The sequence below is a fragment of the Diplotaxodon limnothrissa genome, linkage group LG2 (assembly GCF_057381915.1).
Source record: "Diplotaxodon limnothrissa isolate DT_005_m linkage group LG2, D_limnothrissa_male_GT1.1, whole genome shotgun sequence".
In the NCBI taxonomy this organism is placed as follows: domain Eukaryota; kingdom Metazoa; phylum Chordata; class Actinopteri; order Cichliformes; family Cichlidae; genus Diplotaxodon; species Diplotaxodon limnothrissa.
Window position 1 is genome coordinate 11,311,905 of NC_140597.1, and position 18,602 is coordinate 11,330,506.

An 18,602-nucleotide genomic window follows, 5' to 3' on the forward strand; every position below is an offset into this window, starting at 1 on the left:
ATAAATCTGGATGACAGGTTTCAAGTTGTTAGCATTTAAGAAAAAGGTTTCATTTTAAGATGCAGATGATGAAGACTTGAAGATGAAGACTGGAGCAGTCTGGACCTTTGATTTCAGCTACAGAGAAAGGATGTTTTTAATCTCTGTAAACTGTTCAGGAGCCAAAAGAGAAACAGATCTAAGAGTTCATAATTCGGCTGATAGGGTGCCACTGAAAGCTTAATGGCGACAGGAGAAAAATTCAGATTTTTGTGTCATCTCAAACATATATGTTAGATAAAAGCATGCACGTTAATTGTCAGAAACCGATAACGGTCCAGAAAACAGAATGTGAGGCTCAAACTGAGTTGGTGTGATCTCACAGACGCCAGATCTTTGCTCCACTCGTCTCTTTGTCTCTGTTCCGATTGGATGTGACAGCTGATATTGAGAGGAAGCGGCATGTGAAAATATGTGAGCACTGCCAGGCTGACCAGCTCACACACAGAGAGCGAGCGTGTCTGATGATGGTAATGACTCTGTGAGTTTACCGTCTCCGGGTTTCATTCATCTCAGCACGCACACACACACACGCACACACACACACACACACACACACTATCTCTCAAGCACACTCATACAAACAGCAGTATTGACTAAAGGCTCAAATAAACACAAATCCACTCGACACATCGACTGAAACAAGAGCTCAGACGGTGTGGTATCCACACACACACACACACACACACACACACACACACACACACACACACACACACACACACTATCTCTCAAGCACACTCATACAAACAGCAGTATTGACTAAAGGCTCAAATAAACACAAATCCACTCGACACATCGACTGAAACAAGAGCTCAGACGGTGTGGTATCCACACACACACACACACACACACACACACACACACACACACACACACACACACACACGCTCTCTTCATATGATGAAGTCATGGTATTAGATGATACTCTGCTCCTCGGAGATGATCCAGGCCTGTGCAGAATCGATCTGCAGACTTCTCCGTGCAGAGCAGCCGGCCTGATTTCGGAGCTGTAGTCGAGTTTTTCATGGGATGAATCCCTCCCATCCTGGAGTGAATCCCCATGAGGACCACTGCTCATTAACATGCATCCAGAGCCATTGTTGGGATCTTGAAACATGATAATTGCAGAAGGTTGCTGGAAAATAAAATAAGCTTAAGATGCGTAATTGTGCTCTGCTAAGCAGTTATGGTCAGGCGTTCAAAATAAACACAATTAACTTTTGCATCAGCATTTATGATGTTAATGGAGTTTGAGAAGCAGCCTGCATGAGGAGGGTATCCGTCTTGGTGATTTGAGAGTTATAACCCTGCTTCTCATCATGTCAACATGTCAACCCCATCGTGGTTTTCAGACGAGTGGGAAGCAGCTGGCAGGAGAATTAGTGCTTACAAAATCTGAGGCCACGGTTTCCTCTGGGGTGGGGAGGTGGGATTTTGCCCCAGCCGAGGTACACTAAGCACACTGCTCAAAAAAATGAAAGCAACACTTTGTAATCAGAGTATAACATCAGGTCTTTTAAACTTCTGGGACATTGATCGGGTCAGTTAAGTAGCAGAGGAGGGTGTTAATCAGTTTCAGCTGTGCTAGAGGGGTAACAATGAGACCACCCCCAAAACAGGAATGGTCTCACAGGTGGAGGACACTCATATATTTTCCCTTCTCATATTTCTGGCTATTTTTTCCACTAATTTGCATTTGGCTAGGGTCAGAGATTGGACAGGTAGACCAACTCCTCTAGGATGGCTCCTTGCTGGCAGAAGATTTGCTGTCTCTCAGCAGAGTCTCAAGGGGATGGATGGTTACTGTAGGAGAGCTGGACGGGGCTGTAGAAGGTCCTTGACTCATTACTGGGACTGGTATCTGCTTCTTTGTGCAAGGAGGAGAGGATGAGCGGTGTGAGAGCTACAAAATTACCTCCAGCAGGCCGCTGGTGGGACCCCCCCAGGACACCATCTGTCGTCTCATTAGCAGCATGCTGGTTTATAATTTTCACTCCTAACACATTAGTCAGTCCATATCAGTACAGATATCCAGCATGATTGTTTTAAAATCGTTCCTTGAGTGTATCTCTAAGCTTTCCATTCACCAATCAAAGTGTGGCCATGAACTCTGGGGATGCCTGGGCTCATCCTCATGGTGCACACACCACATGTGAAGTGAAACACAAACAGTCGCCTCTAACAGCCAATGAGACGAAGAGCAATCCACCCGACCTTCATAGCAAAACGTTTTCAGTACTCTCTATGAAGTTTTTCATCACTTTTCTCCAAACCTTCTCCTTTTTTTCGTATCTGATACACAGTGTTGGGAAGGTTACTTTTAAAATGTATTCCATTACAGATTACATGCCCCAAAATGTATTCTGTAACGTATTCCGTTACATTACTCAATGAGAGTAACGTATTCTGAATACTTTGGATTACTTGATATATTATCATGCTTTTTTACAACTACATGAATGTACTATTGCTGTGTGATTTATTACTATTACTGAGGGTTACTCACCATACCAATAGCAACTAGATGTTTAAATATTAATATAAAATGAGTAACAGCAGGTTGACGTTGGGTAAGGCTTGTGAGTACAAGAAAACAATTATTAGAATACAATGTGTTAAATTTGCTTAGATAAGAGGGTCCAGCTGTAGATGAGAGGAATAAGGAATGATTTGTCTGCGTGTTATATTTTGGGCTTAGCTGTGGCCTGAGAGTGTGTGTAATTGTTTAGAGGGAAAGGAATTTATGGACACTGGGGGTCTGCCTGTCATAAAAGGAGACAGGAAGCTACAGGTGGGGATTGCTGATGCTTGTACCTTTAATAAAAACTCATAATTGTTATAAACTTAGAAGTAGGTTTGCAGGAGACTCTCCACCTTAAATGTAAATGTAAGACAACGAGAGGCCAATGGCCAGTGGATGCAGAGTGGGGGTCTCAGTGTTTGTAATATGTTAACTCTGTTTTCTATGTTGTGTAGAGGAATTTGGTGTAGCTCGGGTGAGGAGATTACTTTTATGACCCGCAGGAAGTCACGTACACAGAGACACACACACAGTGCTTTGACTGTTACACTCACACACCCACATGCACACTCACTCACGTGCACTCACACATACACACAGGTACGCGCATACAGTCACTCACGTGCACTCACATAGACACACGGGTACGCGCACACACAGACACAGAGTTTGCAGGACACCATGGGGGGTTTTATGGTAGGGTCGCTTCTACAAAACTGTGTTTCACAGACAATGGAGTGCAGATCTGCAGAGGGACACCGGCCTTGCACGTCTTCCCTTCTAGAAGATGCATGCTTAGCTGAAGATGAATAAAGGTTTTGTGAAATGACTACTGAGTCCGGTGCCGTCTCTGGATGCCTCGAGGAATAAAAAAGAACCGGGGTGAAACTGGTTTCGTAACAGGCTGCGCTTTTTGCAGAGATCTCGTACAGAAAACTATTCCGCGCGTATATAAAACAGGTCCGCGGCTCCGAGCCATGGTAAAGGGACCTCTGGCTAATAGTCGGGTTTCGTGTCGGGCTCGTAGCCGAAAACTAGCTTTATTTTGTTGTCTGGATCAACTTTGCTAGCGAGAGACAGAGAGAGGCGTTGAAAGGCTGCTTCAACGGAACTTATTGTTTCGGAGGAAAACACAAACATGGTGTACAGTCGAGTCTTAATAGCTTACTTACAACTGGGCTCGTCAGGCACTCTTCTTGGATGCAGTGGTTATTATTATATTTACATGCTTCCAGCTCCTGTTTCTGCTCGATGACAACTCGTACTTTTCCACTCTCCTTTCTCTCCCTCCCTCGCTCACAGACACATAACGGGTATGGCGGTCCATTCTCCCTGCAGCACGGGCTACACTGCCCATGAGGCTACGTTCTTTAGGGCTATGCCTGTAACACTCTCTTATTGCCTTCATATTAGATAATTTTTTGAACAGTAATTTTTAAAAATATTTCTTCTCGTCATTATGAGACGCAAGATTAAGACACGGGCATTTGAGCCTCTTAATGCGTGTTTTGTTTGAGAATTACCAAAAATGGAGAGGGCATAGCCTAAAATATGAAACAGGAAAAGACCACAGTGTGTAATCCATTTATTTCAACAAAGTAACTGTATTCTGAATACCACCTTTTTAAACGGTAACTGTAACAGAATACAGTTACTCATATTTTGTATTTTAAATACGTAACGGCGGTACATGTACTCCGTTACTCCCCTACACTGCTGATACACTAAACAGCTTCCCTCGCGCTGCCTCAGTGACCACCTCCTCCATTTCTCATTGCCGGTGGCGACAGTCTCAGCTGTTGTGCATTTGTGGTGAGCGTGAAACGAACATTTAGCTGAAGCTAAAATATTTTCAGCTGTGCAAATCCCAGATTCACCTCCTTTTGTGTCTCCTGGTGCAGATTTGTGTTAGTTCGTCTTAATGTACAGACGTTGCAACTGCACCGTGCAAAACCTTCACTTTGGGTTAATGCACCATCAGAGATGTGGCGAGGAGCTCGGGCTTCTCCACTGGGTGAAGTTGTTGCTTCTTTGCATGCCTCCATGGCACCTCCCTCTTTAGGTTTTGCAGGCTAGAATAAACCCCCGAGGGAGAACCAGAACTCGCTAGAGGTTGTGAAGAGATTGGTGCTAAAACAACTTGGCATAACTTTTGACCTATGAATCATGCTAAGCTACTGTGGTGGAGGCCCATAATAAAAATATCCACTTTTTTCACAAACGTCAAACCATATGGCATCTCCATAATCTCACGCTGAAATCACATTTTCCGTAGACGGCAGCATCTGTGCAAGGTGTGCTCATTGGAGACTTAAATGGACACCTGATGAGAAGCATGAATTTTCCTTCTTGTTGGTGTAAAATCGGAAAGAGCTCTTTAAAGTCATCCTGACAGAAACACCTGGCTGAGCAGATGGATCCTTTTAAGACTTTGCTTCTGTCTTCTTTCCTCCGTCGGTCTGTCTTTAGAATTGGAGCAAGAAAACAGACGCCGCCTTTGCTTTTGTCATCATTTCAGCGTTTTTGGCTAGTGTGCTAATGCTCCTAACAGCTTTCTGCCTCTTTGTGTCTGCCTGCTCTTTAGTTTCTGATGGTTTTTTTGCTTTTTCAGTTGCTCCATCGTCTTTTTTTTCCCCTTGGCATCGAGCTCTCAGAGTTTCAGTCCGTCTGGCTCGAGTGCTAATGTTCCTACCGGTCCGCTGCTCTGATCTGTGTGAATTAATGGAAGAAAGGAAGAAAAGCCCTTTGTTTTGGTTCGTTCTGCTGTTCGAAGCTGACTGTAGTTTCTGTTCACCTCCTCCTGTTTTCCATCACCGCTGCTACAGCCACGATCCTGGCAGATATTTGCTGTTGTTCATAACTAAAGATAAGGTGCGGGATCTTGGCATGAGGTTGACTTTACAGAAGGTGAACCAAGGACAGAGAGAGGGAGACTTCTCACTTTATAAATCTGTGTGAACAGCAGAGGTGGATTGTGGGAGTTGTGTGAAAAATCACAGGCGAGGTGTGAACTTTTAGACTTTGCCTCACTTTAGTCAAACTTTCCTCAAAATTTTTATTCAGCTGTGTTCAAATATACAACAGAGCATGTTTGAAAAAGAGGTGTGGTGCTGGTTATTCATGAAACTTTTTCATTTCAGTTTTTGTCATGATGACCAAACAGCTTGTCTGGAGTCACTGTAACATCTGAAATGTGGATTTATTTTCATCAGAATCAGAATCAGAATCAGAATACTTTATTGATCCCTGGGGGAAATTATTTTTTGTTACAGTGCTCCATTTTAAACCAACATTAAGACAAGACAGACAATACGCTAACTAAGAATAGTACAATATATACATATATATACATACATACATACATAAGTCACTTATAAATAAATAGTTGGAAAAGAAACATGTGTAGTTGTAGCAGCAAACAGTGTGTTAAGTGGATGCGTTGTACAGGGAGATGGCCACAGGCAGGAAAGATTTCCTGTGTCGTTCAGTGGTGCTTTTCGGTAATCTCAGTCTCTCACTGAACGAGCTCCTGTGACTGACCAACATGTCATGGAGTGGGTGGGAGGTGTTATCCAACATTGTCTTTATCTTGGACAGCATCCGCCTCTCCGACACCACCTTGAGGGAGTCCAGCTCCATCCCCACAACATTGCTGGCCTTACGGATCAGTTTATTAAGTCTGTTGGCATCTGCGACCCTCAGCCTGCTCCCCCAGCATGCAACAGCATAGAGGATCGCACTGGCCACCACAGACTCATAGAAAATCCTCAGCATTTTCTGGCAGATGTTGAAGGACCTCAGTCGCCTCAAAAAATAGAGACGACTCTGGCCCTTCCTGTAAAGTGCTGTGGTGTTTTTAGCCCAGTCCAGTTTATTGTCAATGTGTACTCCAAGGTATTTATAGTCCTCCACAATGTCAACACTGACCCCCTGGATTGAAACAGGGGTCAAGTGTTTCCTGGTCTTCCTGAAGTCCACGATCAGTTCCTTGGTCTTTGCCTTCATGCAGAAGGTCACGACGTGGCACGATTTCAGTTTTGTTGTGTGTGTCAGAACAATGAGGCGACTGCTGAATGTTACAGGTGTTACAGGAGTGACACATCTCCTGTTGTCAGGCCTGCAGGTATCAAGCTGTTGTTCTCCTTTATCTCATAGTGGACAGAAATTATTTTTGGAGTGGCACAAATAATTTGTGTGGCATCAGATTTGACGCAGAACAGCTGATTGTTCTGTAAAGTTCTGGAGTTCAGGTTATTTTTACTTCCAATAGTGTTAACATACTACACAGGTCAATGACTAGATTTTTTTTAAATTTTCATTGTAAATGGGCTAAAGCAGTTAATTAAAAGTAGTCTAACATAAATGTAAATCCTGTAATTTGATTATTATAATAAACCATGTAACTTGGATGGATTAGATGCCGGTGTGACCACAGTGCGCACGTCTGATGTCGCTCACAGTGATCCAAGGGACCGCTCAGGGAGTTTGTGTGTTCGCTCAGACACGTGAAAAATTAGAGGGAACATTGCTTACCACTGTCTCCCCCTTGTAGCAATGCCACGCAATTACATCCCTAACTTTAAATGAAAGTGCAATACCACCATAAAATAAGACCTTTTACATCAAAAAACAATTTACAAACAAATTACAATTGTGACCATACACTTGTGGGCATCACACGTAGGGGGCTGTCTCACACACTAAGGTATGTTAACGTGAACACTGCAAGTGGCCAATCAAATTGTTGTGATGTCATAGTTTTGCAACATGGAACTCGGATTTGTTGGAGGCACGAGTAACCGTATTCGGACCGTATTTGAATGCTCTGTATGCTAAGTTATCAGCTAATGCTAATGCAGCAGCTGTCAGTCAAGAGGCCACGCCCCTAATAATGCAAACTTTAAGTGTTAATACAATTTAAAAAGGCAAGTTGCAAAATAAATTCACCACCTATACAGCTCCTATGAAGGGGGAAACTATTTATAGCAACGAAAACAGTTTTTGTATCAGGCTGCAAACATGTTTATTTCTACTGTAAAATTTCTTCTATGGGGACTGACTCACTGCTGCAGCCTCTAGTGGACATTAGAGGAACTGCAGGTTTTGCTTAAAGAGCTCTTTATCTGGCAGACTAATGAACCATCTTAGAACCTGAGCTCCAGTTCCAGCGAGGGAAGTTAAGTTTGGTTTTATTGAACAGGGATTATCAAGTCAAACACAGTCTGTGGATGCAGGTTGATAACCAAGCTAGCTAGCGTTAGCTGATAACTGCATTTTGGGGCCTTAGTGGTTATTGTTTGAGCAAAGCTTCAAGCTGATGAGATGAAATGTGAGTAGTTTCTATGTTGCTTGTGTAAAATGAATCACTCATTCTCTCCTGAGAACCCCCCCCCCCCACACACACACACACACATTCACTCTAAAGCTGGCGGTTGGATGATGTCATTATTTTGATGCTCCAGCCTTGACTTGCCAAGTGTGTTAACATTCCTCACATACTTTCCTGCTTGTGTGTATGTGTGTTTGTGTGTGAGAGAGAGTGTGGAGGGGGATAATTGACTTCCTGTGACACTGCCTGACTGAAAATCACAGGTTGACACCTGTTTATTCTCGCTGACGCATTCCAGCTGTTTCTTCTTCTGTTCACTCGGAGAAGGAGGTGGAGGGCCTTTACACAACAACACAAACACAGATACACACAACAACACAAACACATGTATATATGTATATATGGACTTCCAAAGATCCACAAAGACCCACTCAGACCTACTGTTAGCAGTTAAACTCATCCTACAACAGCATTTCCATCCACCTCGCCAACGTCCTAGCTCCCCTCGTGGGGAACACACCCCATCACAAAACTCCACTGGCTTCCGCAACAAGGTCCAGGAACTTACCCTGGATCCAGATGAAATCAAAGTGTCCTTTGGTGTGGTCTCACTCTTCACTTGCATATTTGTAACCGAAGCAGTAGAGACTACACAGTCAACACAAACACATGCCTTCCCCTGTAAGAGCACATGGATTACTGCAGTTTACTCCAAACACAAACGCAGTGATGAGGCACGAATTGCAGAGGTTCAGAGAGTGAGCCGGGGCTTCGGTGCATTCAGCTCGATTTGGAATTAAAGCTCAGTTTGGCTGAGGGTAAGTGCCGCTGATGGATTATTAAGTCTGTGCGTTATTTTTGTCCGACAAACAGGACTACACTAAGGACGGGGAGGTTAGCTTGGATCTTCCAGTGAAGTCTGACATGATGGAGCTGTTATTAAAAGTCAAACAGCGTGACACTAATCTGCTCTCAGTTTGAAGCATCTCTCATAAACTCACATATTTAGGTTTATTCCCCGCGGTCGGGCCGTTCTCGGGTGTTTGCTTCAGCCTGTTCTCGTCTCCAGAGTGTCACTTGGCACCATCTTGTCCTAATGGCGGCGAACCTCATGGCACAGTCACTCCCAACTCGTCATTTATCAACAGACATGGTCACTGTTGCAGTGCCGCTGTAACGCTAAAGCTGCAATAAGGTGGTTTATAATGCAAGCGTGGTATTTGTGGCCCCATGGCTGGGTGGCTCTGTGGGAATGACCTTGGAGCTCGTGATGATGTTTGCTCCGGTCGGACAGTTATGTTCACATAAATGCAAAGTACATTGTTTTTCTCCTGCATTCGGGGTTATTTGTCCTCGAAGCACTCTGTGTGCATGTGCGTGATTCTTTTTGCTCTCCGAGCTGCTCAGTGGTTTTGTCGATAATGAACTGCCATCACGCCGCTGTGGGACCACGACCCTGCCATCACATCGGGCTGACTCAGCAGCTTTATTTCCTTCCCTCCTCTTCTTTTTCTAATAAACACATCAGTCTGACTCAGAAGGCAAATCACCGAGCGCCACTTTCCTGTCAGCCGTCCTTCGTGTCCTGTTGACATCCCGTTCGACATTTTGGGGGTCCCACGGGTCCATTCTGTGTGTCAGAGTGTTATTTGGAGAAGTGCTCTTCCTGTTTCATCTCTTCCACCTGACTTTCTTCCTGTTGGAATAATAATAATGTGTTCATCGTGTATGAAGGGCTAATAACTGTTAATTTGGTTCAAATGATGGGAACTGCAGAGACAGCTGACGGTTGTATTCCCTCATTTATCACTCGCTGATTAAACACCATCTGCTGGGGGGTGAGGATGGAGAGAGGAAGACAAGGGGCCAGCGGGCCGGAAGACCCTTCATTAGGGACCTCGTTAAAAAGTGCCAGACCAATCTGTCCGCGATGCTCAGCCATGTGAACGCATCGCCCAGTTTCTCTCTGTGAGCACGACACGAGACCGAACACTCACTGAAAAATAAAAACTTTATTAGCAGTCCTCAGCCGTCTCCACTTCATAACATGAAAGCAGCGGGAGTGACTGTAAAAGCTCAGCTGAAACACATTTATCAGTAAAAACAACTTTTAATGTTTAACCCTGCATGTGAGGCTTTCTGTTTCTGTAACACTCCATCACACAGGTCCTGTTATTCCCCGTTTCTTGGATGCCCGCATCAGAAATTTCCTAAAAAACACAAACTGCCGCTATTAAGTTTCAAATGACAGGAAATTTCCAAGAAGGTCCTGCACAGTCTGGCATTTAAAAGGGGAAAGGAGCACGAGTTGGTGCATGAACTGTTAAAAGTTAATTTGATTTTGAGGTTTGGAAGTGGACGTATGTCAGGGTGACTTCTGAGTGGGTCAAGCTTTACAGCACAGAATAGAAGAAGAGAAAGCGAAGTAAAAAATGCTAAGTGCAAAAAAAAAAGGTCTTTTCTGCTGGACCTGAACAGAGTCGATAGGTTTTGTTGTTCTGCACATCATTTTAAATCAGACGGTCGAGATGTGCCCGATGTGCAGACATTCAGCTTTAATTCAACGGGTTCAACAGAAATGAATTTCAGCCATTGTTATATTTTTATATACAGCAATTGGATGATTGACTGACTGGCAGTTTCATGGCCAAGCGAGGCCTGTTCCCTCATTATTTTGTAGCAAACCAAACAAAATAAACCCATTAGAGACTAAGAGCAATCTGGTTCTTTTATTGATAGGAACAAATTCACTGCAACACCAAAAGACCAGAAGGTCCACAGACGACAACCGAAGTGCATGATGACAGAATTATTTCCATGGTTCAGAGAAACAACTTTACAACACCTAACCAAGTTGACAGCACTCTCGAGGAGGGAGGCGACTCGTCATCAAACTCTGCAATCATAACTGTAAATCCAGAGCGCTCACAGCAAGGTGCAAGCGCTGGTTGCACTCAAGGAGAAGAAATCCAGCTTCTTCTTCAGACTCATAAACCTTTGTTTTTATACATTTCAGTTGCATTTTGCTCAGAATGATTGAATTACTGAATCCTGGACTTAGACGTTAGAGGAGCTGCAGGTTTTGCAACCTAAACGTTGGCTTCGTTTTTCAGCCTCAGGTCGTTGCTGGATTGGGGATTACGGGGCTGAAGCACATATTTTAACTACACGAACACACCGCAGGGCACCGTGTTAGTGTCACATTTTTTGACATTTTGTCAGCTGTTATCTTCTCTTAAACGTGTAAAAAAAACAATAAAATAATCCTAGTTTCTTTGATGATGGAACCTACTTATATTTATAGGAGTGTTTAAACCTCAGAACCTAAGAACACACGTTTAAACACATACAGGTCTGTATAGATCCGGGTCTGATAAATGTCAGACTGATGATTGGCATTTAATGTATTGATTGATCAGTGAGGAACAGCTGAACTGATTTTCAGTCCTCGTACTTCTTCCTGTTCGCTAAAAGAACCACAAGGCCATTAACTGTGAGTCATCGTGAGTGTGTGTGTGTATAGGGTAATCTCATTACCTGTGATCGGTGGCTTTTATACTATTACACACACACACACACACACACACACACACACACACACACACACACACACACACACATTACTACAGTATGACTCAACCTGTCTGCCCTCCACACTCTGCTCAGAATTGTGTGTGTTGTGGTATTACAGTGTGCAGGATTACTGTGTATTAGTGATGTTTGTCCTAGGGGTGGGTTTTTATAATTGATTTATCGGTTAAAATCGATTCTGGCTTGGATGACGTAAAATCGATTCATTAAAATCCTGAATCGATTTTTTAATATAAATTTATTTTGCCCGAAATGCCAGAATCTCAGGTGAAATCTCACAAAATTTCAACAACCACTAAACAGCTAAGACAGTAAATGAGAGCAGGAACATGGATTCTGCACAAAGACTTAAACACACAGTGCGACCCGCGGATCAGAATCAGATGTCGCCTTTCTCACAGTCGGGGCTGAAAGCCGACAGCTCGCTGATTCTGATCTGTCGGCGGGTCCGCGCTTTGTGTTCACGCCCTTTATGCGCTGTTTCTAAAGGTGTTAGTTTGATGTCTCTCCAGACAATATTGACCGAACCAGCAGCAAAAGAAGATCCAAACTACGCTTCACATAAACATCGTCATGTATTCACTCTGATTTTTACTGTTTTGCTTCGACCACGATGCACAGCTCTCTCTCTCTCTCTCTGTACTTCAAGAACAGTTTCCCGTCTAAAAATCTGTTTTCTTCATTATTCGCTTGCTTGTTACGCACAAGTCTGCCGTTGTTTACAGCGCTGTCGGCCGACGTTTTTTTTTCTTTTTCGTTTTATATACTTCCGAAAAGAAAACCTAATTTCTGCCGTTCAATACTGAACAAATTCAAACTTTTTAAAATTATGCAAAATGAAAAACGCTTAGACGTGAGTCTCTATAAATAATAAAACCGCTGTAACTTCAGACGTAATGTTCATGTGTTGATTAATGGTTTTCTTTCGTTTTTGATGTACTGCAGAATATTTTTATAAAATCCCAGGCCAGGAAAACCACCTTCATGTTTTTCTGTGTTTTATCTTCAGCTACTTTGACACAAAGGCATCTGCTGTGATGCTCACACCTGTGATAAAGTCTTGCGTGTGTCAGCTTCCTTTTTATAGATACAAAAATATGTAAATGTACTGATCTGAATTATAATATTTCTGACTGTCAAAATTTCCCAGATTTGAATCGAAGTGAATCGAATTGAATCGAATTAAATCGAATCGTGGATTGAATCGATTCGGGACCTTGTGAATCGGAATTGAATCGATTCTAGAAATCAGTGACGATACCCAGCCCTAGTTTATCCATCTCTCTGTGCATGTTCTTGTGTTACTAAAGTTGTGGGTACAGAAATCACATTGTGGGGAATCGGTGTGGTACTCGTAATGCAGGTTTTTCAGTTTTAGGCTTAAAAATTAAATAGAGGGAAAAAGTGTGAACATCTACTTGTACATATATGTTTGTGAGGACACGTGGGAGTTTTGGGACCTTTCGCATGAGGACGTGTGCAAAGTGGGGACATTTTCAGGCTGTTGCAGTGTTCAGACTAGTGCCTCCGTGTTGTTTCCTGTTATTGATCTTTTTGCATTGATTAATTACTGAAAGAAAACAAGCACACAAATGACATCAGTCACTGGAGAGGAGGAGGGGGTCAAAGGTGAGACGTGAATGCCCCATGTCCCGAGTTTTGTGCCTCGTTAATTCAACGTTGTTTGCTGGATGTAACCAGATGATAAACCTCTGATAGCTATGTATGCTGTTCTTATTAAATTCACGCCTCAGTTCTTCAACAGACCAAACGTCATAATTTTGAAGAATTTTGACTATACAGATGTTTAAAGGACAACATCTGTATGCTTCAACCTTTGGATGGAGCATCTGCTCTTCCACTGGTTCCCCCATATTAGACAATACTGAGACGGAGAGTCTGGCTGCTTTTATATGTTTCACATTTATCCAGCAAAGAATGGCTTTATATATGGCACATCATAATAACATGTATTCATGTGCTTTACAGTTGGATTAGCAGTCTACTTTTTTGGGTTTTGTACCATGTTGTAACATACATACATGGGAAGAGGTAGTTTTAAAACACAAGATTGCATAATAATAATAATAATAATAATGATGGATTGGATTTATATAGCGCTTTTCAAGGCACCCAAAGCGCTTTACAATGCCACTATTCATTCACTCTCACATTCACACACTGGTGGAGGCAGCTACGGTTGTAGCCACAGCTGCCCTGCGGCAGACTGACAGAAGCGAGGCTGCCATATCGCGCCATCGGCCCCTCTGGCCAACACCAGTAGGCGGTAAAGTGTCTTGCCCACAACGACCAGGACACGGGCGACCTTCCGGTTACAGATACGCTTCCCAACCCCCTGAGCCACGGTCGCCCCGTGATGAGTGCAGCCTCTGTTTCCAGTAGCTGCCAGCCAGTATCTAGGCCCGTGTGACTGAGGCATCACTGGTATGCTTGATCTGCACCTGGACTTTCCTAAAAAACTGAGCTGAAGCTCACCTACTTTCATTTCTTTTTCACGTTTGCCATTTTTAAAGCCATTAAGCTGCTTTCTATTATATTTTTACTATTGTTGGTAGGACTCAGAGTTGCCCGTGTAGCTTAAAGTTAGGCTAAAAAGGCTAACAGATTATTTCCCCTCACTTTACACTTGTTGTTTTCATGGCAATAAAAGTAAACAATGAATAAATAAATTCATTAATAAGTGATGAATTACTGTAGGTTTAATAAACACAGTGACAACATCCAGCTAGACCACCGCATTGTCCTGACATGTCGTGATAGATTTAATTTACAGCTGTTTGTAGTGTTGAGGTTTGAGTCTGTGTCACCTGCATTGTGCGATCTGTATCCATACAGATTGTTTGGGTTTAAAATGTCTCTTCCGATAGTAAGACGGCAATAGAGTTTACTGTGCTGCTTAATTTAACCATTTACACAAAAATATAAACTCTTTTAATAACTGAGCTTTTTTTGGTGTTTACTGTCGGCTCTAACAAACTCCTGGTCTAATAGCGCCCGGAAAATATTTCTCAAAATTTCTACAGTTATTAAATATTACGAAGGATGTGAAACCACTGCTGGAACAAAAGCCTTCGCAGAAACACAGTTTCACTGTTTAACAGACCAACTGCTGCAGGAAGAAGATTATTTCATCAGCGCAGATAAATAACTGGGCAGCAGCATCATTAAAAACTCATCAGCGAGGAGTGTGTGTGTGTGCGCGCTCATAAATTCACTGCAGTTATCAGCCAAACAGATGTGACCATTGTTCTCATTAATGAGGGTTTACAGGAATAATTACAGCAAAATGAGGCGCTTTCTGAGTGATTTTACTCTCCGGCTATTAAAGTTCAGCTGACAGACAAACTGCAGCACAGCTCTGGTTAGCGTTCGTCCAGACCAGTCTGGTAAAAAGTTGTGAGGTCTGAAGTGTCGGCTGTAAACACTTCCTGACCCTTATCACCAAGTTTCATTTCTTCGTTACTCTACAGGGAGCTTGAAGTGCTCGGGGCTTGTTAAGCTTGGGCGGGTTGAGCTTTGGGGTCAGGAAATTTGAACCATTAAAAATCAGGTGTTGCTGAATCCCTCGGATCAAGCTGATCTGAGGCCGAACGAACGCTGGCACTCAGAGGACACTCAGAGCTTTCTGTGCATGAGTCTGTTTATCCTGTGAAGCGTGGTTACCACAGTAGTATCCACATGGTGTACTCATGACAGCGTTAGCTCCTCTAAGCTGGTCGGGGTTGTGGACAGATGTGGACCTTGTTTCCATGGAGAGAAGAGGGTCAGTCGGACAGACTTTGGTTTTTAATTCAACAATTTGGACACTAATTTGATGCCTAAATGTTTGTGAACAGATGCTCAGGAAGACAGACGTATTAGTGGAGCCTGTTTATTAAATATAAACAGTCCTGCAGCTGCCTCTCAGCAGCTGCAGGACTGTTTTGACAGGACTAACTGGGATATCTTTGAACATCAGGACTTGGAAATGTTCACAGACGGTGTCCTCTGCTATATAAAACACTGCATAGACACTGTTACAGCAGTCAAACGGATCCGGGCTTATCCCAACCAAAAGCCCTGGATGACCCGGGAGGTCAGGCAGCTGCTGAAGGAGAGGAACATTGCGTTCAGGTCTGGCAACAGGGATTACTACACCACAGCCCGATCCAACCTGAAGAGAGGCATCAGAGAGGCAAAGGGGGACTATAGGAGGAGGATCGAGGACCATTTGAAGAGTAATACCAGCCGGCAGGTGTGGCAAGGCATCCAGCACCTAACCAACTATAAGATCAATCTCGGAGCTGCGGACGGTGACCTGGAGCTGGCAGAGGAGCTGAATATCTTCTTTGCCCGCTTTGAGACCAGGGTACCGGAGGTATTGGAGCCACAGCAGCAACACGCCACCCATAGCAGCACCACCCTCACCCTGGAAGAGCACGAGGTGAGGCGCATGCTGCAGGCTGTTAACCCGAGGAAGGCGGCGGGTCCTGATGGTGTGCCAGGTCGAATATTGAGGGATTGTGCAGGACAGCTGGCTGGGATCTTCACCAGGATTTTCAACAAATCCCTCGCACAGGCGACTGTCCCACTCTGCCTGAAGTCCTCCACCATAGTCCCCTTGCCTAAGAAGCCCCACATCACCGGCCTGAATGACTACAGACCGGTGGCACTCACCCCAGTGGTAATGAAATGCTTTGAGAAGCTGGTCCGCAGACACATCACAGCAGCCCTGCCCCGCAGCCTGGATCCACACCAGTTTGCCTACAGAGCAAACCGATCCACGGAAGACGCTGTAGCCACAGCACTCCATGCTGCATTAACTCACCTGGAAGAGCATGGTAGCTATGTGCGGATGCTCTTCGTGGATTACTGCTCAGCTTTTAACACCATCCTTCCACACAAACTGGTGGCCAAGCTACAAGACCTGGGGCTTCCATACAGCACCTGCATGTGGATCAATAGCTTCCTCTCGGGCCGTAGACAGAGAGTCAGAGTTGGCCATCACACATCCTCAGCCCTGAGTCTCAGCACTGGCTCACCCCAGGGCTGTGTGCTCAGTCCACTGCTCTACTCTCTCTACACACACGAATGTATGTGAATGTTTTACTGTTATATCTTATTAGTATTTTAAGTATTCTATCTATTTTATTTATTGAATTTTATTGTTTTATTTATGTTTTGATATTGCTAGGGATGATGCAATGATCGGGGACCATTCTTAATTTCGTTGTTCTCATGACAATGACAATAAAGTTTCTGATTCTGATTCTGATTCTAAGCCACTTACATTTATCTGAGTAAGTCAAGACGTTTGGAGCGAGAGATCGGGATTTTGAGTTTCCTGCTGATTTTGTTTTTCTTTGATCTTCTTCTCTCTAAATCAAAAAAAATCAATTGTAATTGAATAATAATTAAACAATTTAAAATGATTGAACACAAACTTTCTCTTACTATCCAATAATACCAACATCAGCAAAGATTTCAATTTTAAATAAATAGTTTTTTTTTACCAAAACAGAAAAAATATATAATAAAATAATACATTTTATTTATAGGCACCTTTAAAGACCCTCAAAGTCACCTTATAATAGTACACAAAGTAGAATAAATAAATAAAAACATAAGGTAAATGGAAAAAAAAACAAGCATGAAAGTATAAAAAATAAACAAGGTAAAAAATAGACTAAGACAGAATCAGGAGACAAAACTGAAAGAATAGAAAAAAGGGAAAATAATTTAGTGTGTTTTAAACTGAAGCAAATGCTCAGGTTCATATTAGCAAGCAAGCAATTTATTTATATAGCACTTTCAGTCAACTCCCAGCTGAAAGCAAAGTGCTGTACACTTGACATGACAAAAGACTTAAATTAAAACAATAAAATCGGCACATTAGATTAAATTAAAGCAGTAAAATCAGGGTCAAACTGTGTCATAAGCCAAGGAATAAAAAAAAACATTAAAACGATAAAAGTGATATTCAGGTGAATGGAGGAGACGAGCAACACCTGAGTAAAACCACACCTAATCATAAACTAGTCCTAACTGCTGCGACTGATGGTTTGGAACAAACGTCATGAACTGAAAATGTAAAAGAGAGGAAGTACGGCTGAGTTTGTCGAAGTTATCTCGTGTTTGACGTTTGAGGTGGAGGTTTTTTCTGTTTCTAGATTTGTGTTTCTAGATTTAAAATAATAAAAACAGAATAAAATGAAGCTTTTTGTGAAGAGCGAGCGCCTCTTCCTCCAGAATAATTAGTCACGTGAACCCTGTGGGCGTGTCAGGAAGTACGTGAGCTCTTTCTCTTCATGCAGTTTTCCTTTTTGTTGATTCTTTGGCGATAAAATGATGAATAAAAAACTGATAGGATTAACATAGAAAAGTGTCTCCTGTAAAACAAAACAAAACAAAAATAGGAACAGGTGACACTTTGTGTGAAGCTTTGTTCAAAATAACAGCGTGTCTCTGTCTGTAGACGAGGTAAGCGCACCGACTGCCCTCCGTCTTCTGTATATCGAATTCAGTAAAACTGTTAAATTAAAATGTGTAAAGCTCATTATCTGCAGGCTCAGGCTGAGAAAAGTTGAGGCCAAGCTGTTCATGTTGACACTTCTTATTTTTGGAGTCTCAGTCGGATGTATTACAGCTGGAGGGCTGAACAAAGTGAACGGGGACGTCTGCGTGTGAGCCCAAAAGGGATTAGTGCAGCTTTACCACCACATAGCATTAACTCAGCGAGGGATGATGGCAGGATGATGGACGGCCGGATGCTATTTGCTGCGGCAGATGAAGGATTTAGCTTTTTATTTCCATGTTTTTACCCAGATTATGTCCTTTTTTCCCTCCTACCTGTTGATGATGACGATCTGGCACAGTCCTATACGCTCTGTCTGCCTTCAGAGTAATCCCATGAAGCCTCAGTCTGTCTCTGTTTTCCTGTCTGCCACTCAGCGCTGACGGAGAATATGCACAAGTGTAATAAAACAGGGACATGCGCCCATTAATAAACCTGTATTGATTTTACTTCTTGTGTTTGCACACGGCTTGAGTCAGATTACAGCTTCATTATAGACACAGGACTAAAATTGAAATATATCCTGTAAAAGAACAATGCAGAAA

General features: G+C 43.0%; 1 protein-coding gene across 1 annotated transcript in view; it reads left to right on the plus strand.

Moving 5' to 3' along the window:
• mgat4b (alpha-1,3-mannosyl-glycoprotein 4-beta-N-acetylglucosaminyltransferase B) overlaps window positions 1–18,602 on the plus strand; it is a 138,982-nt gene that overhangs the window by 61,853 nt on the left and 58,527 nt on the right. The window lies entirely within an intron of this gene.